The sequence below is a fragment of the Saccopteryx bilineata genome, chromosome X, assembly GCF_036850765.1.
Source record: "Saccopteryx bilineata isolate mSacBil1 chromosome X, mSacBil1_pri_phased_curated, whole genome shotgun sequence".
Lineage (NCBI taxonomy): Eukaryota > Metazoa > Chordata > Mammalia > Chiroptera > Emballonuridae > Saccopteryx > Saccopteryx bilineata.
In genome coordinates this window covers 109,315,590-109,339,840 of record NC_089502.1, presented here as the reverse complement: position 1 = coordinate 109,339,840, position 24,251 = coordinate 109,315,590, and the positions used below count along the sequence as shown (strand labels likewise).

The 24,251-nt window shown below is 43.2% G+C and overlaps 1 pseudogene; it reads left to right on the top strand.

The window, feature by feature from the left end:
• Nucleotides 1-1,090: 1,090 nt before the first annotated feature.
• LOC136317166 (cytochrome c oxidase subunit NDUFA4 pseudogene) lies at nucleotides 1,091-1,413 on the top strand (annotated as a pseudogene).
• The last annotated feature ends 22,838 nt before the right edge of the window (nucleotides 1,414-24,251 follow it).

Genomic DNA, 24,251 nt, shown 5'->3' with positions numbered 1-24,251 from the left:
GGTCCATTAAAAGGAAGTGGAAGGCCTGACCTGTGGTGGCACAGTGGATAGAGTGTCAACCTAGAACACGGAGGTTGCTGGTTCAAAACACTGGGCTCACCACGTCAGGTCACATACCAGAAGCAGTCGGTGAACAACCGAAGTGAAGCAACTACAAGTTGGTGTCTCTCTCTCTCTCTCTCTCTCTCTCTCTCAGAATTAATAAATAAAAATCAAGAAAAAAATTCCAAGTGTAATATATACTGTAATTGAAAAAAAATAGCCCAACTGGTGGTGGCACAGTGGATAGAGCATGGACCTGAGACGTTGAGGTCCCAGGTTCAAAACCCCAAGGGTGCTGGCTTCAGTGTGGGCTCACCTGGCTTGAGTATAGGCACATCAGCCTGAGTGCAGGGGCACCAGCTTGAGCGTGGGATCATAGACATGACCCCTTGGACACTGGCTTGAGCCCAAGGTTGCTGGCTTCAGCAAGGGGTCACTGGCTCACCTGGAGCCCCTTCCCCTTATCAAGGCACATATGAGAAGCAATCAATGAACAACTAAAGTGCCACAACTAGGAGTTGATGCTTCTCATCTCTCGCCCTTCCAGTCTCTGTCTCTGTCTTTCTCTCTGTGTGTATCTCTCTCTCACTAAAAAAAATAATAATAATTAAAAAATAAAAGAGGTCCTGGTTGTTTTGCTCAGTGGTAAAGCATCAGCCCAGTGTATGAACATCTCGGTTTAGATTCCTGGTCAGGGCATACAGGAGAAGAGACCATCTGCTTCTCCACCCCGCTCCCTCTCCCTTCTCTTTCTATCTCTTTCGTCCTGTCCCACAACTATGGCTCAGTTGGAGCAAGTTGGACCCGGGTGCTGAGGGTGGCTCCATGGCCTCCCCTCAGGCACTAAAATAGCTCAGTTGCCGAGCAATGGAGCAACGGCCCCAGATGAGCAGAGCACCACACCCTAGCGGTCGGGGAACATGTGGGAGTGTCAGACTGCCTCCCCACTTCTCACTTAAAAAAAAAAAAGGAGGTGGGAGTATTGACTACCTTCTGCCGAGGCCATGCATTTTTGTTTCTCTCTGCTGCCAGGACCTCTACCACAACCATGCTTTGTCAGATTCTCACCCAGGCCAGGAAACATCCAAGCTTGATCCCCTTCTTTGTATTTATTGCAGCTGCAGGTACTGGGGCAGCACTGTATGTCTTGCAATTAGTCTTGTTCAAGCCAGCTGTCTGTTGGTACAAAAAAAGAATAACCCAGAACCCTGGAATAAACTGGGTCCGAATAAGCAGTACAAGTTCTACTCAGTGAATATAAATTATAGCAAATTGAAGAAAGAACGTCCAGATTCCTAAATGAAACATTTCGTTATAAAGCTGCTTAGAATGAAGGTCTTCCGGGAGCCATCTACACAATTTTCCACTTAACCAGGAAGTACTTCCCCTCCAAATGCAGAAAATCATGTTGGTGCATTGTGTTGGGGTTTACACTGATGAATAAATAGTTGAAACTTGAAGAATAAATAAAAGGAAGTGGGAGTAAGTGCTGAGCCCAAGCAACCATCTTGTTTGTTTCCTCCATTCTTAATCATTTTTATTTATTTTATTTTATTTTATTTTATTTTTAGAGAGAATGAGAGTGAGAGTGAGAGAGAGAGAGAGAGAGAGAGAGAGAGAGAAAAAGAAAGAGAGAGGGATAGACAGTGACAGACAGGAAGGTAGAGAGATGAGAAGCATCAACTCATAGTTGCGGCATCTTAATTGTTCATCGATTGCTTTCTCATATGTGCCTTGACGGGGGGCGGGGGGGGGGGGCTCCAGCTGAGCCAATGACCCCTTGCCTTGCTCAAGCCAGCAACCTTGGGCTCAAGCCAGTGACCATGGGATCATGTCTCTGATCCCCACACTCAAGCCGGTGATCCTGAGCTCAAGCCCAAGACCTTGGAGTTTCAAACCTGGGTCCTCAGCATCCCAGGCCAACACTTTAGCCACTGTGCCTGGTCAGACTTGATCATCTTTTAGATGGAATGGATTTTATTTCTTCTTTCATTTCTCTTCTATTTGTTTAGAAGCACTGTATGAAATTTTTAGTAGTTACTCTAGCTTTTTTCATGTGCATTATTAACATCTAAAGTTAATTAAGCCTGACCTGTGGTGGCGCAGTGGATAAAGCGTCGACCTGGAAATGCTGAGGTCGCCGGTTCGAAACCCTGGGCTTGCCTGGTCAAGGCACATATGGGAGTTGATGCTTCCAGCTCCTCCCCCCCTTCTCTCTCTCTGTCTCTCCTCTCTCTCTCTCTCTCTGTCTCTCCCTCTCCTCTCTAAAATGAATAAAAAAAAAATACCATTACCGTTAAAAAAAAAAATAAAAAAAAATAAAGTTAATTAAGAACTCTGCTCTGATGGTTTTCACCTATGACCATAAATTTTTTGATGCTCTTCTGTTCAAAAGGTGGTGCCTACTTCCCCTTCTCTTGAGTGAGAGCTGGACTTGGTAACTCACTTTTAGTGAGTATAGTGAAGCAGAGGTGACAGCCGGCAACTTTGAGGAGCAGGTCATTAAAGCACCTCTACTTTCTCCTTGTCCCCTTTCCTGGATTGCTCTGTCCGGAAGAAGTCAGCCACCATGTTATGAGGGCACTCAGCATCCTTATCAAGAGGCTCTTTTGAGCCCTGGTTGGATAGCTTGGTTGGTTACAGCATTACCCCAATACACCAAGGTTGTGAGTTCAGTTCCCAGTCAGGGCACATACAATAACAGATTGATGTTTCTGTCTGTCTTTCTCCCTTCCTCTGTCTTTAAAGTAAATAAATAGCCTGACTTGTGGTGGCACAGAGGATAAAGTGTCGACCTGGAACGCTGAGGTCGCCAGTTCAAAACCCTGGGCTTGCCTGGTCAAGGCACATATGGGAGTTGATGCTTCCTGCTCCTCCCTCCTCCTTCTCTCTCTCTCTCTCTCTCTCTCCCCTCTCTAAAAATAAAAGAAAAATTAAAAAAATTAATAAAAAATAAAGTCAATAAATACATTTTTAAAAATTAAAAAAAGAGGTTCCTTTGAGGTTCTCCTCATTGAGCTTGCGTAACTTCCCCTTCTTATGCTATCACTCTGCCATATTCACCAACAACTCCCAACCTTCCTCTCACTCACACAGCATCCCATCCTCTCAGTTTCTTAACCTCACCTTCAAAGACCTTGACCAAAAAACTGTGAGATGGCCTCCCCTTCTCACAGTTGTGCCATATAGAACTCTTCATTATCCACAGAATTGCTTTGACATGTTAAGATCCAAATGCCAACTCTCTGGGTTCGACCTTCTCATTTTTCAACTTTCTTCTTTCTACCACCTCTGTATTTTAACCTCGCAGAATTTTCCCATCCCTAGACCTCTACAGCAAAAGTATTAGATCTCACTTGGCCTTTCTCTCTTTCATATCCTACCTAAGCCCTATAGCATATCTCTTCAACATGCTCAAGTTTCTCCATTAATGGAGGATTCATGTAGGAATGAGAACAACAGTTGTGTGTGTGTGTGTGTGTGTGTAAAAGGATTTATAAAGAATTGACTCATGTGACTATGGAGCCTGAGAAGTCCCAAGATCTACTATTAGCAAGCCAGAGTCTTTTTTCTTTTCTTTTTTGAAAGAGAGACAGAGAGAGAGAGACAAATAGGAACACAGAGACAGGAAGGGAGAGAGATGAGCAGCATCAATTCTTTGTTGAGGCACTTTAGTTCTTCATTGATTGCTTTCTCATATGTGCCTTGATGGGGGGTGGAGCTACAACAGAGCGAGTGACCCCTTGCTCAAGCCAGCGACTTTGGGCTCAAGCTAATGAATGACCTTGGGCTTCAAGCCAGCAACCATGGGGTCATGTCTATGATCCCATGCTTGAGCCAGTGACGCCACGCTCAAGCTGGTGAGCCTGCACTCAAGCCGGCAACCTCTGGGTTTCAAACCTGGGTCCTTTGAATTCCAGTCCGATGCTCTATCCACTGTGCCACCACCTGTTCAGGCAGCAAGCTGGAGTCTCGGGAGAACGGATGGTTTAAGTTCCAGCCCAAGGGCAGGAAAAGGCTAATGTCCCAGCTCACATAGTCAGGCAGGAGAGTTCCCTCTTACTCTGCCTCTTTATTTTATTCAGGTCTCCCATCCAAGCACTAACCAGGCCCGAATCTGCTTAGCTTCCATGATAGACAAGATCGGTGTGTTCAGGTATTCCATTCAGGTCTTCAATGGATTTGATGAGGCCCACCCACATTCGAGAGGGCAGTCTGCTTTACTCAGTTTATTGATTTAAACATTAATCTTATCTAAAACTTCCTCACAGACACCAGAATGATGTTTAACCAAATGTCTGAGTACCCCATGGCCCAGTCAATTTGACTCATGAACAGACATCTGGACAGGAACCCAAGCAGAATCAAACACCTGAGCTTTGGGAAGTCTGAAACAAGTTCTGTTTTAAGTTTATTCATTTTAGAGAGAGTGAGAGAGAAATAAGAACATTGATCAGTTACTGTATGTGCCCTGACCGGAGATCAAGCAACCTCTGAGCATTGGGAGGGTGCTCTAACCAATGAAGCCATCCGGCCAAGGTTGAGCCAGGCTTTAAAGCAGCTCTGTGGACCATGTTTTCTTATTCACACCCCCAACCTCCCACCCCTGGGCTGTTATGATGACTCAGTCCCTGCTCCTGTCACCATCAGCCAACTATATAACCTTCTCCTCTGTGTCAGTCTTTCCTTCATCTCTCTGCTTCCCTTTGGCTTCTAATGCTTCATGACTATAAGGTCGGTAGATAATGGGGGAACTCAGACCCACGAACTTTGGCTAGGACCACCCACAACCAAGCGCGCCAAAAGAAATTTTCCTGGAGCCCTTTGGAAAACAGCGACCATCGGTGGGGAAAAATACCTTACAATGACAATGACATGTTACCTTTTCTCCACACATATTTTGGCTTCTTCTTTTTAATGGAAGAGACAGACAGAAGACAGGGACAGACAGGAAGGGAAAGAGATAAGAAGCATTAACTAATAGTTGCAGCACCTTAGTTATTCAATAATTTATTTCTCATATGTGCCTTGACTGGGGGGCTTCAGCCTAGCCAGTGACTCCTTGCTCAAGTCAGTGACCTTGGGCTTCAAGCCAGAGACCATGGGGTCATGTCTATAATCCCACGCTCAAGCCAGCAACCCCATGCTGAAGCCAGATGAGTCCGTGCTCAAGCCAGCACGGACTTAGGGTTTGGAACCTGGGTCCTTGGCATCTTAGGCCAATGCTCTTTTTTTTTTTTTTTTTTTTTGTATTTTTCTGAAGCTGGAAACGGGGAGAGACAGTCAGACAGACTCCCGCATGCGCCCGACCGGGATCCATCCGGCACGCCCACCAGGGGCGACACTCTGCCCACCAGGGGGTGATGCTCTGCCCCTCCGGGGCATCACTCTGCCGTGACCCGAGCCACTCTAGCGCCTGGGGCAGAGGCCAAGGAGCCATCCCCAGCGCCCGGGGCCATCTTTGCTCCAATGGAGCCTTGGCTGCGGGAGGGGAAGAGAGAGACAGAGAGGAAGGAGGGGGGCGGGGTGGAGAAGCAAATGGGCGCTTCTTCTATGTGCCCTGGCCGGGAATCGAACCCGGGTCCCCTGCACGCCAGGCCGACGCTCTACCGCTGAGCCAACCGGCCAGGGCAATGCTCATTTTGTGATATACAAGATGGCCATCTGTCATGGACTGAATTTTCTGTCCGTCTCTCTCCCCCAGTTATCATATGTTGAAGCCCTAGCCACCCCTCATGTGACTGTATTTGAAGTTGGGGTCTCGAACAAAGTAATTAAGGTTAAATGAAGTCATAAAGGTGGGGCCCTGATTTGATAGGATTCATGTCCTTATGAGAAAACACCAGAGAGTGAGCTCCCTCACCCTCCCTCCTTCTCCCTCTGTCTCTCTCCTAGGTGAGGGTGCTGCAAACCAAGAAGAGTGCCCTCACCAGAAACCAACCCTACCTGATCTGGGACTTCAGCTTCCAGAACTGTGAGAAGTAAATGTCTGTTGTTTAAGAAGCCTCCAGTCTACAGTATTTTGTTATGGCAGCCCAAGCTAACTAATACATCGTCTACGTGTGAAACACTGGCTACAGGTGCTCCCACAGCAGGAAGCTGTGTCTCAGTGGGCATCTTGCTTAGCCTGTCTAGTCTTACCACACTTAAGTCACCTATTCTCTTTTTTTCCTACAAACCCCCAAGATTTTTTTAAAGTATTTTTTAAAGATTTTATTTATTGATTCTACAGAGAGGGTGGGAAGCAAGAAGCATCAACTCATAGTTGCTTCACTTTAGTTGTTCACTGATTGCTTGTCATATGTGCCTTGACTGGGCAAACCCAGAGTTTCAAACTGCAGACTTCAGCATTCCAGGTCAATGTTTTATCCACTGCGCCAACCACCAGCCAGGATACAAACCCCCAGGATTTGAGCTTATAATTGCCCATTGACTTCTCTGCTGCAGAAAGGGCTGTTGGAAAGAACCACATCAGTGTGTAGACAGGTATCACTAGGGGACTCATGGGCTCCAAACAAGCTGGCTTGTGAGTACCATAATCCTGCCATGTGACCCTAGCCAGCCTCCCTCTTTCCACCCAGTTGCTCTTCCAGACTTTCTCCACATGCTGTTGACTTGGAAACAAAGGGGACAGATTAAACTCATGAATCAACTTTCTCTCCTTCCTGAAACCCCACTAAAATTACATTAAATGACTTTTTAAAAGCAAAAATTCCCAAGGACAAAAATAACAGGAGATGAGATAACAGCAACAAGATTGTGCTAGCTGAGCAGTAACCACTGTAGCAAATCCAAGGAAGCTGGGGGCAGTGGGGACAGCTGAACACCAGCTGAATTCCCACGGCGGAGCTCACACGCGGCTTAAAAATCGTCGGTGGAAATGGCAGTGAATGTCGACCTGCAGTTGAAATCTGTTTAAGAGGCAATTAGACTTCTGGATACCGTCCTCCGTCCCAGCAGCAGCAGAAGTTGACTCTTGAGAGATGAGGAAACAAAAAGTGTCTCGGTTCGGGAACACCAAGAACAGCTTTAGGAGTTACTGCACTGAAAACAGGTAGATTAACTGAATATTTACCTACTGTATGTGGAACCCTCTGGACCCTCTTACCCTACTTGGTCTTTGAGTGCTGACAGCCAGCCCCAGGAATCAGATTGAAGCTCTGTATCTGAGCTATTTGACCATTCCAAGAGGAAAGAATTAAAGAATAACATTGGATTCTCTGTTAAAACATCCCAGGTACATGAACCTAAAATGAAGCCCATAGTTGACAAACCCACTCCCCCTAATAAGTTTTTAAGTATCCAATTTTTAAGTATGAGACAACTGAAGATCACCAGACATCTTAGGAAGACTTTAACATAACAAACATAAAAGATAGAGATCAAACTGAAAAGGACCTGTGGAAAACATATTATGAGGAATAAGAAATATTTTCCTTAAAACTCCTTAGCTCTGGCCAGTTAGCTTAGTTGGTTAGAGTGTCGTCCCAATATGCCAAGGTCTCCCTCTCTCTCTCTCTCTCAAATCAGTAAAAAACAAACAAACAAAAAGCTCCTTAACTTTCTCAGAGAGATAATAGAATGTGAATATCAATGAATAAAGAACAGGGTGCTATGAAAAGGAACATTTGGAGAACGAACAAGAACTTTATGTGGTAGCATAAATTAAAAGGCAGTAAATGAGTATTTTGCTTCTGCCTAGGATACAAGAAGTTGCAACACAGCATCATTACCACTCTAGCTACAAGAAGCTTAGATAGATGAGCAACTAGGCGGGCAGGAGGTAAATTGTGGCCAGGAAGTGGCTGGTCCCCCTCAGTCATGAGGTGTGGAGAGTGAGGTGTGAAGCAAGGCCAATCATGAGGCTTCAGCTGTGTTTCAGCTCCAAGCCCAGAGAACCAGCAAAATCAGACGGAGTGATGCCATGGCTGACATCGGGACCAACTGCATTGACTGATGACCCCCTGACACTGACCAATTGGTCAGTGGAGACCAGGAGGGAGGGAGTATACCTGTAAAACTGATGAGCGTTCTATTGAGATCCTCCCCTGAGACCTCAGATTAAAGCTCTCAGGATGGAAGACTCAGTGTATGCTTGCTTTCTTTTCCCAGAGCACATCCGTGTCTTTCCTCCCTCTTTTATCTCTCAAAGGCACATCTCTCTCTCTCTCTCTCTCTCTCTCTCTCTCCTAAGCTCCAAGGGCCCTTCTTTTCTTTCTCTCCTAAGCTCCAAGGGCCCTTCTTTTGCTGTAACTTGTTTCCTGAGCCCATTTCTTCTACAGTTTATTTCTTCTACCTCTGTGACTTTCTAAATAAACTTTCTCTTATATGTATAAAAAAGAAGCTAGGAAACCTACAAAATAATAGTTTTTTCCCTTTTAAGCCTATTAGGGAGTTGAAGTTGCCAAAAATAAAAAAATGTCAGCCAAAATCTGAAAAACACCAAGCCTTCTTAGGAGAAAGACCCACTGCTGCTTTTACCCCCGGCGGCAGCCGCAATGAGAGAAGGCTGCCATAGACCAGGGAAGAAGAACACAGGGCTTTTAAACAACATTTTAAAGGTCAAGTGTGGGATAGCATGACAGTTTGAATTCCTAGGGAACCTCAGATACAAAAAGAGTTTGCATTCACCCACAACTCTTTTTCCATAGGGCTTCACCAAGAAAGTTTGGAGGCAGGGCAGATGGACTGGGCAATTTTTTTAAACATTTTTAGTCAGTTTTGTTTTCTTTATTTATTCATTTTAAAGAGGAGAGAGAGAGAGAGAGAGAGAGAGAGAGAGAGAAGGGGGGAGGAGCAGGAAGCATCAATTTCCATATGTGCCTTGACCAGGCAAGCCCAGGGTTTCAAACCGGCGACCTCAGCGTTCCAAGTCAACACTTTATCCACTGCGCCACCACAGGCCAGGCTGGGCAATTCTCTCTGAGGTATAGACAGATGTACTAGGAGTGCTGAAGTCTGAGTGCAGGGCAGGAGAAGCAAGGGAAACCACACTCCAGACCTTCCAGTGGCAGTTGGTGGCTAGAGAAAGGCAGAACAGCTGAGAGAGATCAACCCCAGGATGTCGGGAGACAACAGGGTCTGCTGACGTCTAAAGCAGAGGAAGAGGACAGCTAGAGACTTTCCAGGCTCTCCAAGTCTCACTCTGAGTACAAAGCAGAAGAAGCCTGCCATGGCAGGAGTTGAGGCAGAGGACCTGAAAGAGGCACTCCTGAGGCACATGATTACAGATCTACTAAAGTCTGAGGGTGGGGTGTAAGGCTGGTGGCCGGGGCCAGGCAGGTCCACATTGGATTTGGACAGACGGTAGAAAAACTGGAACCGGAAAGCTTTGAGCCATTACCATTTAATAGAGTCTCGCAACTACAGATGAGCAAAGAGGCAGGGAAAACTGCTTCTCATGGCAGCAAGCGAATGAACAGCAAAAATGGTCCTTCACAGCGGTGGGCAGACAATCCGCAATCCACCATCCCCAATCTCCTTTAAGCGCAATCACCCACAGCCTTACATAGACCATACACATGGGGCCCTTCCATGTACTCACTCACTAATCAAGCAAAGTGGCTGCAGCCTGTGAACCAGCGAGCAAGCCTAGCACAGCTGTTTCCCCATAGTGAGGAAGAACTAAGCTAAGACAAATCTCCCAGATACTCGGGTCAAAAGTCCTATTAAACAGGAAATTCTCATCCTATACTTTGAAATACTTTGAAGTCTATAGGGAACTGAATCTAGCTAAATCAATAAGAAATCCCAGTCTACAGACAATATTGACTCACAAACGCCCTCCAATATACACACACACACCCCGAGCCTAATAGAAGAAGAGGTATGTCACCTGACGGTGATGGCACAGTGAGTAGATCGTCGACCCAGAATGCTGAAACCCTGAGGTTGCTGGTTCTGAGTGTGGGCTCAGCAGCATGGGGTCACTGGCTTGAACAAGGGGGCACTGGCACAGCGTGGGTCAAGGCATTTATGAGAAGCTCAATGTACAACTAAAGTGAAAGCAATTACAAGTTAAGGCTTCTCATCCTCTTTCTCTTCCTGCCTCTCTCTACCTCTCTCACAATAAAAGGTATGTCTTTTGTGGGCAGCATAAATGTTATACTCCTTACTTTTCTGTTACATATAATGTCTGGAATCCAATTAAAAAATTAAGATACATGTGAAAAAAGCAAGGAACTATGACCCATTATCAAGAAAAGAAGTAATAAGGCCTTGGCCTTGTAGCTCAGTTGGTTAGAGCATCATCCCAATACACCAAGGTTGTGGGCTTGATCCCAGTCAGGGCCCATACAAGAATCTGTAATGCTGGTGGCCAAGGCCAGGCAGGTTAACATTGGATTGGGGCAGACGGTAGAGAAACTGCGAAGCACACAGGCAGGGGAAAACTGCCTCTCAGGCAAAGAAACAGCAAAATGGTACCTCAAATGGCCCCTCACTGTGGCGGGCAGACAATCCGCATATCCACAATCCCCCTGAGCGCAGGCACCCATAGTCTTATACAGGCCATAGGCACGGGGTGCTGCCACGTGCTTGCGCACTAATCAGGCAAAGGGCTTGCAGCCGGTAAGCCAGCGAGCAAACCTAACAGCTAGCTGCCCCACAGAGGCCCTGGCTGGATCGCTCAGTCAGCTGAGAGTGTCATCTCAGAACAGCAAGGTTATGGGTTTGATCCCCTGTCGGTCAGGGTACATGTAGGAACAGATTGATGCTTCTGTCTGTCTCTTTCCCTTCCTTTCTCTCTAAAATCAATAATTTTTTTAAAAAATTGGGCCCTGGCCGGGCCTGACCTGTGATGGCGCAGTGGATAAAGCATTGACCTGGAATGCTGAAGTTGCCAGTTCGAAACCCTGGGCTTTGCCTGGTCAAGACACATATGGGAGTGGATGCTTCCTGCTCCTCCCTTCTCTCTTCTCTCTCAAATGAATAAAAAAAATCTTTAAAAAAATAAAAAAAAATTGGGCCCTGGCCGGTTTGCTCAGTGGATAGAATGTTGACGCAGCATATGGACGTCCCTGGTTTGATCCCCAGTCAGGGCACACATGAGAAGCTATAATCTGCTTCTCTCCCCCTCCATTTCCCCATTCTCTCCCTCATCCCCTCCCACAGCCAGTGGCTCGATTGGTTTGAGCATCAGCCCCGGGCGCAGAGGATAGCTCAACTGATTTGAGCATTGGCTCCAGAGAAGGTTGCCGGGTGGGTCCTGATCAGGGAGCATGCAGGAGTCTGTCTCACTATCTCCCTTCTTCTCACTTAAAAAAAAAAAAAAAGTAATCAAACAATGAATGCATAAATAACTAGAACAACAAATCAATGTTTTTCTCTCTCTAAAAATTAATAAAAAATTAAATAAAAAGAAGATATGATAAAACCACTCATAGATGGCCCAAGCCCAAATGTTAGGATTATCAGAGATTTTAAAATGATAACATATTTATCATAATTTCAACATCACCTAATTATTTATAGTCAAACAGCTGAAAAGCAATTTTTCAAAAAACAAAACCTGAAAGCAGACAGAGATAAAAATAGACATGCTATCTACAGGTAAACAATAAGAGTGACAACACACTTCTAATCTAAAGCCAGTAGAGGCCAAAAGATAGTGGAACAACTTCTCAAATAGCGAAAGAAAATAAACCTGACCAAGCAGTGACACAGTGGATAGAGGATTGGCCTGGGACACTGAGGATGCGGGTGGGTTCAAAACCCCAAGGTCACCAGCTTGAGTGCGGGCTCATCTGTCTTGAGCCCAGAGATTGCTGGCTTGAAGTCCAAGGTCACAGGCTTGAAGACCAAGGTCATGGGCTTGACCCTAAGGTCATCAACTTGAGCAAGAGGTCACTGGCTCAGTTGGAGCCCCCCAGTCAAAGCACATATGTGAAAGCAATCAATGAACAACTAAGGTGCTGCAACTATGAGTTGATGCTTCTCATCACTTTCCCTTTCTGTCTGTCTGTTACTGTTTGTCCCTCACACACTTAGAAGGGAAGGGAAGGGAAGGGAAGGGAAGGGAAGGGAAGGGAGGGGAGGGGAGGGGAAGGAAGGGGAGGGGAGGGGAAGGGGAGGGAGGGGAGGGGAGGGGAGGGGAGGGGAGGGGAGGGGAGGGGAGGGGAGGGGAGGGGAGGGGAGGGGAGGGAAGAAGGAAGGAAGGGTGGAAGGAAGGGTGAAAAGAAAGAAGGAATAAAAAGAAAGAAAATAAAATTACATAACAAAGCCTGACCAGTAGTGGCACAATGGATAGAGCATCGACTTGGAATGCTGAGAACCCAGGTTCAAAACCCTGAAGTTGCTGGCTTGAGCACAGGCTCACCAGCTTGAGCATGGGGTTGCTGGCTTGAGCCCAGAGGTCACTGGCTTGATCAAGGTGTCACTGGCTCAGCTGGAGCCCTCCCCATCAAGGCACGTATGAGAAGCAATCAACAAACAACTAAAGTGCCACAACTATGAGTTGATGGTTCTCATGTCTCTCATCTTCCTGTCTGTCCCTATCTGTCCTTCTCTTTGTCTGTCTCTCTTTCTCTCGCTAAAAAAGAAAAAAAAAGTTAAACAGGATTACCATATGGTCCAGCAATTCTATGCCTCTTAAATATTCCTTCAAAAGAATTGCAAACAAAGACTCAGATACCTATACACCACTGTTCATGGCAGCATGAGTGACAATAGTCAAAAGGTGAAAACAACTCAAATGTCCATCAACAGATGCATAGGCACACAAGAGTAATCTAGACATACAATAGAATATCATATATTCATAAAAAGAATGTACGCTACATATGGAGGAAGCTTGAAACCATTGTGAAAGAAGGCGAACACAGAAGGACAAATGTTGTACGATTCCATTTATATGAAATATCTAGAACAGACAAATTCATAGAGACAGAAAGTAGATTAGACATGGCCGGAAGCTGAAGAAAGAGGAGAATGGAAAGTTATTGCTTAATGGGTACAGAGCTTCTTTTTATGATGATTAAAAAATAAAGTTTTGGGGGGAAAAACAGATAGAGGTGGTGGTTATACAACATTGGGGATGTAGTTAATGACACTAAATTATACACTTGCAATTATATATATATATATATTCTACATATATATGAAATTATATACATATACAGGGTGGGGCAAAAGTAACTTTACAGTTGTTCATATGGAAAATACAATAATTAATAAGTAATACAAGAATAAATTCTGTATTTCACATACTCACATCTGTAAATTTACTTTTGTCCGTGTGTGTGTGTGTGTGTGTGTGTGTGTGTGTGTTCCAGAAAATAAGAATCGGTAAGAGCTCAACTGGGCAGTCTGGCTGAGGGTCTCTCATGTGCTCACTGTCAGACAGCGGCTGAGGCTGGGCAGCTCTCCCTCTCCGTGTCTCAGAGCCCTCCATGTATCCTCTCCACAAGGGCTGGTTTGGGCTTCTTCTTAGCAGGGCAGCCTTGGGGAAATTAGACTGGTTAGTCGGCAACTAACAGCTGGAAGTGTGAATATCCGTGTCAACAAGGCAGAAGCTGCACTGCCTTTTCTGACCCAGCTTCAGAAATCAAATTTTTACTTTTACTGTATTATGTTGGCATCACTTTTACCACATTATGTTGATTCAAAGCAAGTCACAAGCCTTTCCAGATTATAAGGGGGAGGGTTAAACTCCATCTCTTGATGGGAAAATGGCAAGGCGCCAGAGGAGCATGTGGGATGGGAGATACTGTTGGGGTTACCTTCGAAAAACACAATCTGCCACACACACCAGTTAAAAGACAGAGACTGTCGGGCTAGATGAAATAACTGTATGTCACTTACAGGAAGCACACTTTAAGCATAAAGACACAGACAAGTGGAAAGTAAAATGATGGTAAAAGATATGCTATGCAAACACTGAGCATAAGAAAGCTTATATGGCTATATTAATATTAGGCAGAGTAGAATTCAAGACAAAGACTATTACCAGAGATAAAGAGGGGACATTCCACAATAGAAAAAGGACAAATAATCAAAAATACATAATTATTTAAAATATGTAAGTACCTAATAACAAAGCTCCCAAATACATGGAAAAAATATTGACAGCACCAAAGAGTTCTAGAAATAGACAAAAATCTTCAAACATAGTTGGAGATTTTTTTATTAATTTATTCATTTTTTTTTAGAGAGGAGAGGGAAAGACAGAGAGAGAGAAGGTGGGAGGAGCTGGAAGCATCAACTCCCATATGTGCCTTGACCAGGCAAGCCCAGGGTTTCGAACCGGCAACCTCAGCATTTCCAGGTCGACGCTTTATCCACTGCGCCACCACAGGTCAGGCCATAGTTGGAGATTTTAACATCCCCTTCTCAGTAACTGATAAAACAAATAGGGAAAATTTAGTAATATATAGAAGACTATCAACTATTAAAACTATCAACCAAAGTGACCTAATTGATAGTTTTAGAATACTACACCCAGCAATATAGTAGAGGTAACCCACTCACCAACACAGATAACATTCTGAGCAGTAGAACAAGCCTCAATAAATTATAAAGGATAGAAATCATACAAAGTAGGGTTTCTGACTACAGTGATGTTGAACTAGAAATCAATAAAGGAATGGTATTGTCCTGGCCGGGTAGCTCGGTTGGTTAGACTTGAGCATTGTCCCGATACACCAAGGTTGTGAGTTTAATCACAGTCAGGGCACATACAAGAACCAATCAATGAATGCATAAATAAGTGGAACAACAAAGCAGTGTTTCTTTCTGTCTCTCTCAACTCAATCAATAAATTTGTAAAAAACGATATCTAGGAACCCTGGTTAGAACATCATCCCGAAATGCAGAGGTTGCCAGTTCGATCCCCAGGCAAGACACACACAGGAACAGATCAATGCTCCTGTCTCTCTCTCCCTTCCTCTCTTGCCAAAGTCAATAAATAAGAAAATTAAAATATAAAAAGATATGTAGGAAATTTCCAAATACGTGGAAATGAAAAAATGTACTTCTAAATAACCCATGGATCAAAGAGGAAATCACAAGTTAAATTTGAAAATATATTTATTAAATTAAAAAAATTTATATTTAAAAAATAAAATTGGAATGTTATTTTACTTAAAATGTACAGCATGTTGCCTGACCTGTGGTGGCACAATGTTGAGGTCACTGGTTCAAAACCCCACCTGGTCAAGGCACACACGAGAAGCAACTAGTCTACTAATTGATGCTTCCTGCTCCTCCCCCCTTCTTTCTCTTTCCCCTCCCTCTAAAATTCAATAAATAAAAATTTTTTAAAATAAAAAATTGTCTTTATTGATTTTTTAAAATCATTTATTTATTTATTTATTTATTTATTTATTTATTGACAGAGAGAGTCAGAGAGAGGGACAGACAAGAAGAGAGAGGGATGAGAAGCATCAATTCTTTGTTGCGGCACCTTAGTTGTTCATTGATTGCTTTCTCATATGTGCCTTGACGGGGGTGGGGGTCACAGCAGACTGAGTGACCCTTTGCTCAAGCCAACGACCTTGGGCTCAAGTTGGTAAGCCTTGATCAAACCAAATGAGCCCGCCCTCAAGCTGGCAACCTCGGGGTTTCGAACCTGGGTCTTCTGTGTCCCAGTTCGACGCTCTATCCACTGCGCCACCGCCCGGTCAGGCTGTATTTATTGATTTTTAGAGAGAGGGGAGAGAGAGAGAGAGAGAGAGAGAGAGAGAAGGGGGAGGTAGGAGTGGGAAGCATCAGCTCATAGTTAGTAGTTGTTTCTTGTGTGTGCCTGGGCTGGGCAAGCCCGGGGTTGTTTTTTTTTGTTTATTTGTTTGTTTGCTTTTTTAATCTTTAGAGAGAGGAGAGAGAGAGAGAGAGAAAAGTATGTGGGGGGGGGGGGGAGAAGTGGGAAGCATCAACTCGTAGGAGTTGCTTCCCGTACTTGCCTACCGGCAAGCCCAGGGTTTTGAACCAGTGACCTCAGCACTCCAGATTGAAGCTTTATGCACTGGTTCACAGGCAATAAATAAAATCTTTAAAAAATGTACAGCATGCAAAGTGTTCTGTACTAGTAAAAAAAAAAAGTAACACAATGTAAATTTTCCAGTAAATGACATTTTTGGATCAAAATTACCATTACAAAGTCTTTAATCAAATGTTTATTTTCTGTTTTCAGCATTACAATTTGCTGTAACTCATAAACTTTAATCTAAGTAAGCTTTAAACACTGACTTCATACAAGTAGTTAGGTCCTTATGTCAACCACTCACTTATCCAGCGAAAAGGTCACTCAGCCACCATTCTTACGTAGACAATGCTCAGTGTTACCTGAATAATTCATAGTGCAAATGAGGCTCTTTTTGCCACATCTACTATGCCGATGAAGACCATTCTCATCAAACAGACTGTTGGCATCCCAGAAAATGTCACATCACCCTGGAAAAAAAAATGCAGTTATTGTGAAGGATCCCAGAAGCACACCGCAGAGGGACTTCAATCACATCAACATAGAACCCCGTCTCCTCGGGGGGCGGGGAGAGGCTCTAGGCTGACAAATGGAGAAGCAGAAAGAAACTGGCCGCCGTTCCGCATTGTCTGCAGTCATGTACAGAACATGATCAAAGGTGTTCCACTGGGTTTCTGTTACAAGATGAGGTCTGTGCACGCTCACTTCCCATCAACATCATTATTCAGGAAAATGGTTCTCTTGTTGAAATGAGAAATTTCTTGGAAGGAAAATTCATCTGCAGGGTTCAGATGAGGTCAGGCATTGTTTGTTAAGTATCTCAAGACCAGAAAGATGAGTTGATTCTTGAAGGAAATGATATTGAATTTGTATCAAATTCAGCTGTTTTCTGGAGGGTTTTTTTTTTGGGGGGGGGCTATTGTTTTGTTTCCCCCTTGAGACAGAGAAAAAGAGAGAGAGAGGAAGGGAGAGATAGATGAGAAGCATCAACTTGTAGCTGCGTCACTTAATTGTTCATTGATTGCTTCTCATACATGCCTTGCCCGGAGGTGGGGGGCTCCAGTCAAGCCAGTGACTCTGCGGTCAAGCCTTCGAACCCATGCTCAAGCTGGTGAGCTCATGCTCAAGCCAGCGACCTCAGGGTTTCGAACCTGGATCCTCAGCATCCCAGGTTGATGCTCTATCCACTGTGTCACTACTGGTCAGGCAAATTCAGCTGTTTTGATTCTGCAACTCATAACAGTTAAAAATAAGGATATCAGGACATTTCTGGACGGTATCTATGTTTTTTTAAAAAGAACAGTTCAGTAAGCTGATTAATAAGATCTAAGTTGTCCAGGTACTGAAAAAGCAAGATGTCAGATGATTCTTCAGACTTATTTGTGATATTTTAAAGATGCAATCAAAGCCATGTGTTAAAAATTAATAAAATGCATATGAGTTGTTTTGATGAATGGAGATGCAGCTGTAGTTTGCACTAAATATTCAATTATTGAATTGTATGTTTTTTCACCTTGATACTTTATGATTATTAGTAAGCTACTTACATAATGTTATAGCCATATATTATGCTAAATGCCCATTTGTAACTGCAAGGAACTCATGTTACAGACACACTACTGACTATGATATTATACAGAATCGTGGCCACAAGTTTCTGCATAAGAGATTTACTTTTCTCTCTTCCTCTTAAAGCAAGAAAATATATTGAATTGAATAAAACTAAAGACATAAAATATCAAAAATTTAGAATTCAACTGGACAAGTGATTAGAGGAAAATATATAAACATAAACTGCTTACATCACAAAAGGAGAAAGTTCCTAAATCAATTATTTAAGCTTTCACTTTAAGAAACTAGAAAGCTTTTCTCTGCCTGGCTTATTTCACTTAGCATAATAATCTCCAGGTCTATCCATGCCACCGCAAAAGGTAAGATTTTCTTCTTTTTCATGATGTGTGTGTAGGGGGTGTTTTATTGAGTGGGACACTTGAAACCATGTCAACACAATAAATTAAAAATAAAGTTTTTTAATTAAAACAAAAGAAACTAGAAAGCCTGACTGGTGATTGCGCAGGGAGCTCGGGCTCACCAGCCTGAGTGTGGGGTCGCTAGCTTGAGCGTGGGGATCATTGACATGACCCCATGATCACTGGCTTGAGCCCAAAGGTCACTGACTTGAAGCCCAAGGTCACTGGCTTGAGCAAGGAGTCACTGGCTCAGCTGGAGCCCCGCAGGTCAAGGCATGTATAAGAAACAATCAACGAACAACTAAAAGTGATGCAACTATGAGATGATGCTTCTCATCCTTCTCCCTTCCTGTCTTTCTCTATCTCTCAGAAAAAGAGCAAATAAAATTAAAAATAAATAGAAAGGAGAAAATGAAGATAAAAAGCAGAAATCAATGGAATAGAAAAAGAGTACATTAAATAAATTAAAGCAAAAGCTGACCTTTGAAAAGATTAATGAAATTGATCAACCTCTAGCCAGTCTGATCAGAAAAAATGGAGCGAAGATAGAAATTGCCAATATAAAATATGAGAGAGGGAATATCACTACAGATCTTGCAAACATTAAAAGAATAATAAGGGAATGCTGGGAAAACTTATACCAATACATTCCAGGACTTAGATGAAATAGACAAACTCTATGAAAGATACAAATTATCACAGTTCTTTCAGGAAGAAATAGATAACCTGAATAATATATTAAAGGAGTTGAGCTTGTAGATAAAAATACCCCATAGCCTGACCTGTGGTGGCACAGTGAATAAAGCATTGGCCTGGAACACTAAGGTCTCTGGTTCAAACCCCGGGCTTGCCTGGTCAAGGTACATATAGGAGTTGATACTTCCTGCTTCTCTCCTCTGTCTCTCTCTCTCTCCACTCTAAGATGAATAAATAAAGTAAAAAAAAAAAAAAAATATATATATATATATATATATATATATATATCCATATCCCCATAAAAACAAGACAAAACAAAAAGATTACAGGCTTACATGGCTTCATTGGTGAATTCTACCAAATATTATGGAAGAAATAACACAAATTCTATACAAACCTTTCCAGAAAACAGAAGAGGAAGGAACACTTCCCAGTTCATTTTACAAGGTAAGCATTACCCTTATGCAAAAATCAAAGACATCACACAATTTGGAAAGCACAGACCAAGACCAGTATCTCTCACGTATACATACACATGATGTAAAAATACCAACCAAAATGTTAGCAAATCAAATCTAGAAATGTATAAAAAATCATGGACAAATAGTGTTCCTCCCAGGAATGCCAGTTTGCTTCGACATTTGAATATCAGTCAGTGTGATTAACCATATTAACAGAGCAACAACAAAGAAAACCACATGATCATATCAGTAGATGCAGGAAAAGGCTTGGAAAAAATTCAATACCCACTCATGATAAAAGCTCTCAGTAAACTAGGAATAGAGGGATACTTCCTCAGCCTAATAAAAGGAGTCTATGAAAAATCCAGTTAGCATCGTATTGAATGATGACAGACCAACTGCTTTTCCTTTATGATCAGGAACAAGGCAAAGACATCAGCACTCATCACTTTTACTCATCCTTGCACTGGAAGTCCTAGCTAGTGCAGTGAGGCAGGAAAAAAAAAAAAGACATAGTTTAGAAAAAAAAGTAAAAATGTCTTTACTCAGAGATGACATGATTGTATATGGTTTTTTTGGTTTTTTTATTTTTTTTAAATTTATTCATATTTAGAGATGAGAGAGAGAGGGAAAGAGAGAGAGAGACAGAGGAGCTGGAAGCATCAACTCCCATATGTGCCTTGACCAGGCAAGCCCAGGGTTTCGAACCGGCGACCTCAGCATTTCCAGGTCGACGCTTTATCCACTGCACCACCACAGGTCAGGCATGATTGGATATGTTTTAAAAAAACCCTAAGAAATCTACAAAAGCCTATAGAATAAGTAAGTTCAGCATGGTTGCAGGACAGTCAATACGAAAAAAAAATCAGCATTTCTATATACTAGTAACAATCAGAAATTGACTTTTTTTTTTAGCAATAGAGAATGAGAGAGAGATAGAGGGACAAACAGGGACAGAAAGGAAGGAGGACAGATGAGAAGCATCAAATCGTAGTTGTGGCACCTTAGTTGTTTATTGATAGCTTTCTCATACAGGGGGCTCCAGCTGAGACAGTGACCTCTTGCTCAAGCCAGTGACCTTGAACTATAAAGCCAGTGACTATGGAGTCATGTCTATGATTCCACACTCAAGTCAGTGACCCCATGTTCAAGCTGGTAAGCCCATGCTCAAACTGGCAACTTCAGGGTTGGTTTCAAACTTGGATCCTCAGCATCCCAGATCGATGCTATATCCACTGTGCAACCACCTGGTCAGGCAAAAATTGACATTTAAAAGTACCATTTACAATAGCATCAAAAAATATATAATGGGCCCTGGCCAGTCGCTCAGTGGATAGAGAGTTGGCCTGGCATGTGGATGTCCCAGGTTTGATTCCCAGTCAGGCCACACAAGAGAAGTGACCATCTGCTTCTCTCCCCTTCCCTCTCCCTCACCTCCACCCTTTCCCTTCTTCTCTCCCCCTTTTTTTTACAGTTGGGAAGAGGGGAGATAGTGAGGCAGATTCCTGCATGCACTCCAACCAGGATCCACCCGGCAACCCCATCTGGGGCTGATGCTTGAATCAACCAAGTTATCCTCAGCACCTGGGCTCAACGGTCAGACCAACTGAGCTACTGGCTGTGGGAGGGGAAGAGAGAGAGAAGAGGGAGAGGGAGAGGGAGGGGAAGAGAAGCAAATGGTCACTTCTCTTGTGTGCCTTGACAGGGAATCAAACCCAGGACATCCATAAGCCAGGCTGACGCTCTATCCACTGAGCCACTGGCCAGGGTTTTTTCTCCCTCTTCCCTCCTGCAGCCAGTGGCTTGATTGGTTCGAATGTCAGCCCTGGGTGCTGAGGATAGCTCAGTTCGTCCAAGCGTGACAGCCTCAGGTGCTAAAAATGGTTTGGTCCTCAAGCATTTGCCCTAGATGGGTTTGCTGGGTGGATCCCAGTTGGAGCTCATGTCAGAGTCTTCCTCACTATCTCTCCTCTTCTCACACCTAAAAGAAAAGAAAAACAAAAAGAAAGAAATTTCTGACCAGGTGGTGGCACAGTGGACAGAATGTCAACGTGGGACTCTGAGGACCCAGGTTCAGAACCCCGAGGTCGCCTGCTTGAGTGCAGGCTCACCAGGTTGAGCGCGGCATTGCTGGCTTTGAGCTCAGGGATCATAGACATGACCCCATGGTTGCTGGCTTGAGCCCAAGGTCACTGGCTTGAGCAAGGGGTCACTGGCCCAGCTGGAGCCTACCTCCCCATTAAGGCACGTATGAGAAGCAATCAGTGAACAACTAAAAGTGCCGCAACTACAAGTTATGCTCCTCATCTCTCTCCCTTTTTGTCTGTCTGTTTGTCTTTCTCTCACACACACATGCAAAAAAAACAAAGAAATACTCAAGGATAACTTAATAACATATGTGCAAACTTATATACCAAAAACTATAAAATATTGTTGCGAGAATGAAAAAAACTTAAATAAATGGAGAGAAATAACCTATTCATGGGATGAAAGACTCATTATGGTTAGGATGTCAATTCTCCCTACATTTAATCTATAGAATCAACATAATGGCAATTAAAATCCAGGTCTTTAAAAAAATTATTTATTGATTTTAGAGAGAAAGAGACAGAAACATCAATCTGTTCCTGTATGTGTCCTCACTAGGGATCGAACCTGTAACCTTCGTGTATCAAGATGATGCTTTAATCAACCAAGCTATCTGGCTAGGGTGCTAGGCCTTTTTTTTTTTTTTTTTTTTTTTTTTTGTAGAAATTGACAAACTGATTTTTAAAATCTACATAGAAAAATGCAAATTACCTAGACTAGCCAAAATGACTTTGAGAAAGAACAAAGTTGAAGGATTTATACTGAGTTCAAGACTTATGGCCTGACCTGTGGTGGCGCAGTGGATAAAGCGTCGACCTGGAAATGCTGAGGTCGCCGGTTCAAAACCCTGGGCTTGCCTGGTCAAGGCACATATGGGAGTTGATGCTTCCTGCTCCTCCCTTCTCTCTCTCTCTCTCTCTCTCTCTCTCTCTCTCTCTCTCTCTCTCCTGTTTAAAATGAATATAAAAAAAAAAAGACTTACTATAAATCTACAGTAATCAAGACAGTGTAGCTTTAGTATAAGGGTAGAATATAGATCATGGAACAGAATTAAGAGTCCAGAAATAGATCCACACATATGATCAATTTGTGGCACAGGTGCCAAGGTAATTCAATGAGGAAAGGACAGTCTTTTTAACAAATGGTGCAGGAGCAACTGGTTATTCACATGCAAAAGAATGAATCTAGGCCTTCACCTCATCCTATGCACAAAATTTAACTAAAATGAATTCCAGACCTAAATTTAAGAGCTAGAACTATAAATGAATAGAAGAATATCTGTGACATTGGATTAGGCAAAAGACTTTTTATTTTATTTCAATTAAAAAAATTTTTTGGCCCTGGCCAGTTAGTCAGTTAAGAGCGTTGTCCTGAAACAACAAGGTTGTGGGTTCGATTTCTGGTCGGGGCACACACAGGAAGCAACCAATGAATGCACAACTGAGTAGAATAACAAATAAATGCTTCCCCTTCCCCTCCCCTCTCTCTCCTTTCCTCTCTCTGTCTCTCTGAAAGAATAAATCAAAAGAAATTAAGCCCTGGCAGAATAGCTCAGCTATCCAGAGTGCAGAGGTTGCCAGTTCAATTCCCTGGTCAGAGCACATACAGGAGCCCCTCGATGTTCCTGTCTCGCTCTCAAAAACTTTTTTATTTTAAATTTATTTGTTGATGTTAGGGAGAGAGGGAGAGTCAGACAGACAGACAGATAGACAGAAACATCAATCTGTTTCTGTATGTGCCCTGACTGGGGATTGCTTCAGCAACCTTTACATATCAAGACAATGCTCTAGCCAACCAAGCTATCCAGACAGGGCTAGACAAAGACTTTTTAGATAGGATACAAAAAACACAAAGATGAAAAAAAGAAGATAAAATTAGATTTATCAAAATTTGAAATGTTTGCTTTTTAAAAGACATTATTAATAAAATGAAAAGACAAGTCACAGCCTGACCCACAGTACAGTGGATATAGACCATTGACCCAGGATGCTGGGATCCCCAGTTGGAAATCCCGCAGTCACCAGTTTGAGCGTAGGGTCGCTGGCTTGAGAGTAGAATCATCGACATGATCCTGTTTGCTGGCTTGAGTCCAAAGGTCGCTGGCTTGGCTTGAGCACTCTCTTCCCAGCAAGGCAAGTAAGAGAAGCAATCAATGAACAGCTAAAGGAAAACAACTACAAGTTGATGCTCCTCATCTCCCTCCTCCCTCTCTCTCTCTCCCACTCCCTGTCTCTCTCTCTCAAATCAATATTTAAAAGGGGAAGAAAGAAAGAAAAGAAAAGAAAAGGCAAGTTACAGACTGACAAAATATTTGCAAAACGTACCTGTTAAAGGATTTGTAAACAAAATATGTTAAAAATGAAAAAAAAAGTTCTTAAACTCAATAATTGAGAAAACTTGAAAAAATTGATAGAAGATTTGACTAGATTCGCCTGACCAGGTGGTGGCACAGTGGACAGAGTGTTGACCTGGGAAACTGAGGGCTCAGGTTTGAAACCCCAAGGGTGCCGGCTTGAGCGCAGGATCACCAGCTTGAGCATGGGGTTGCCAGCTTGAACGTGGGATCATAGACATGAACCCCAAGGTCACTGACTTTAGCCTAAGTTTCGTTGGCTTGAAACCTAAGTTCACTGGCTTGAACAAAGGGTAACTGGCTAGGCTGGAGCCCCCTGGTCAAGGCACGTATGAGAAGCAATCAATGAACAACGAAGGTGCCGCAATGAAGAATTGATGCTTCTCATCTCTCTCCCTTCCTGTCTGTCTCAGTCTTTCTCATGTGCACACACACACAAAAAATATTTGACTAGATACTTCACCAATGAAGATATACAAATGACAAGTTAGTGTATAAAAGGATGCTCACCATCATCAGTCATAAAAAAGTGCAAAATAAAACCCCAATAAAATACCACTAAAATGGTTAAGATTAAAGAGGTTAAAAAAAAAATAACAGACTGATAGCAAGTGCTGGCAAAGATGCAGAGCAAATGGAACTGCCATGTGATACAATGAATGTGGGAAACAATTTGCCAGTTTCTTATCAACTGAAACATACAGCAATCATATGATCCAGCAGTC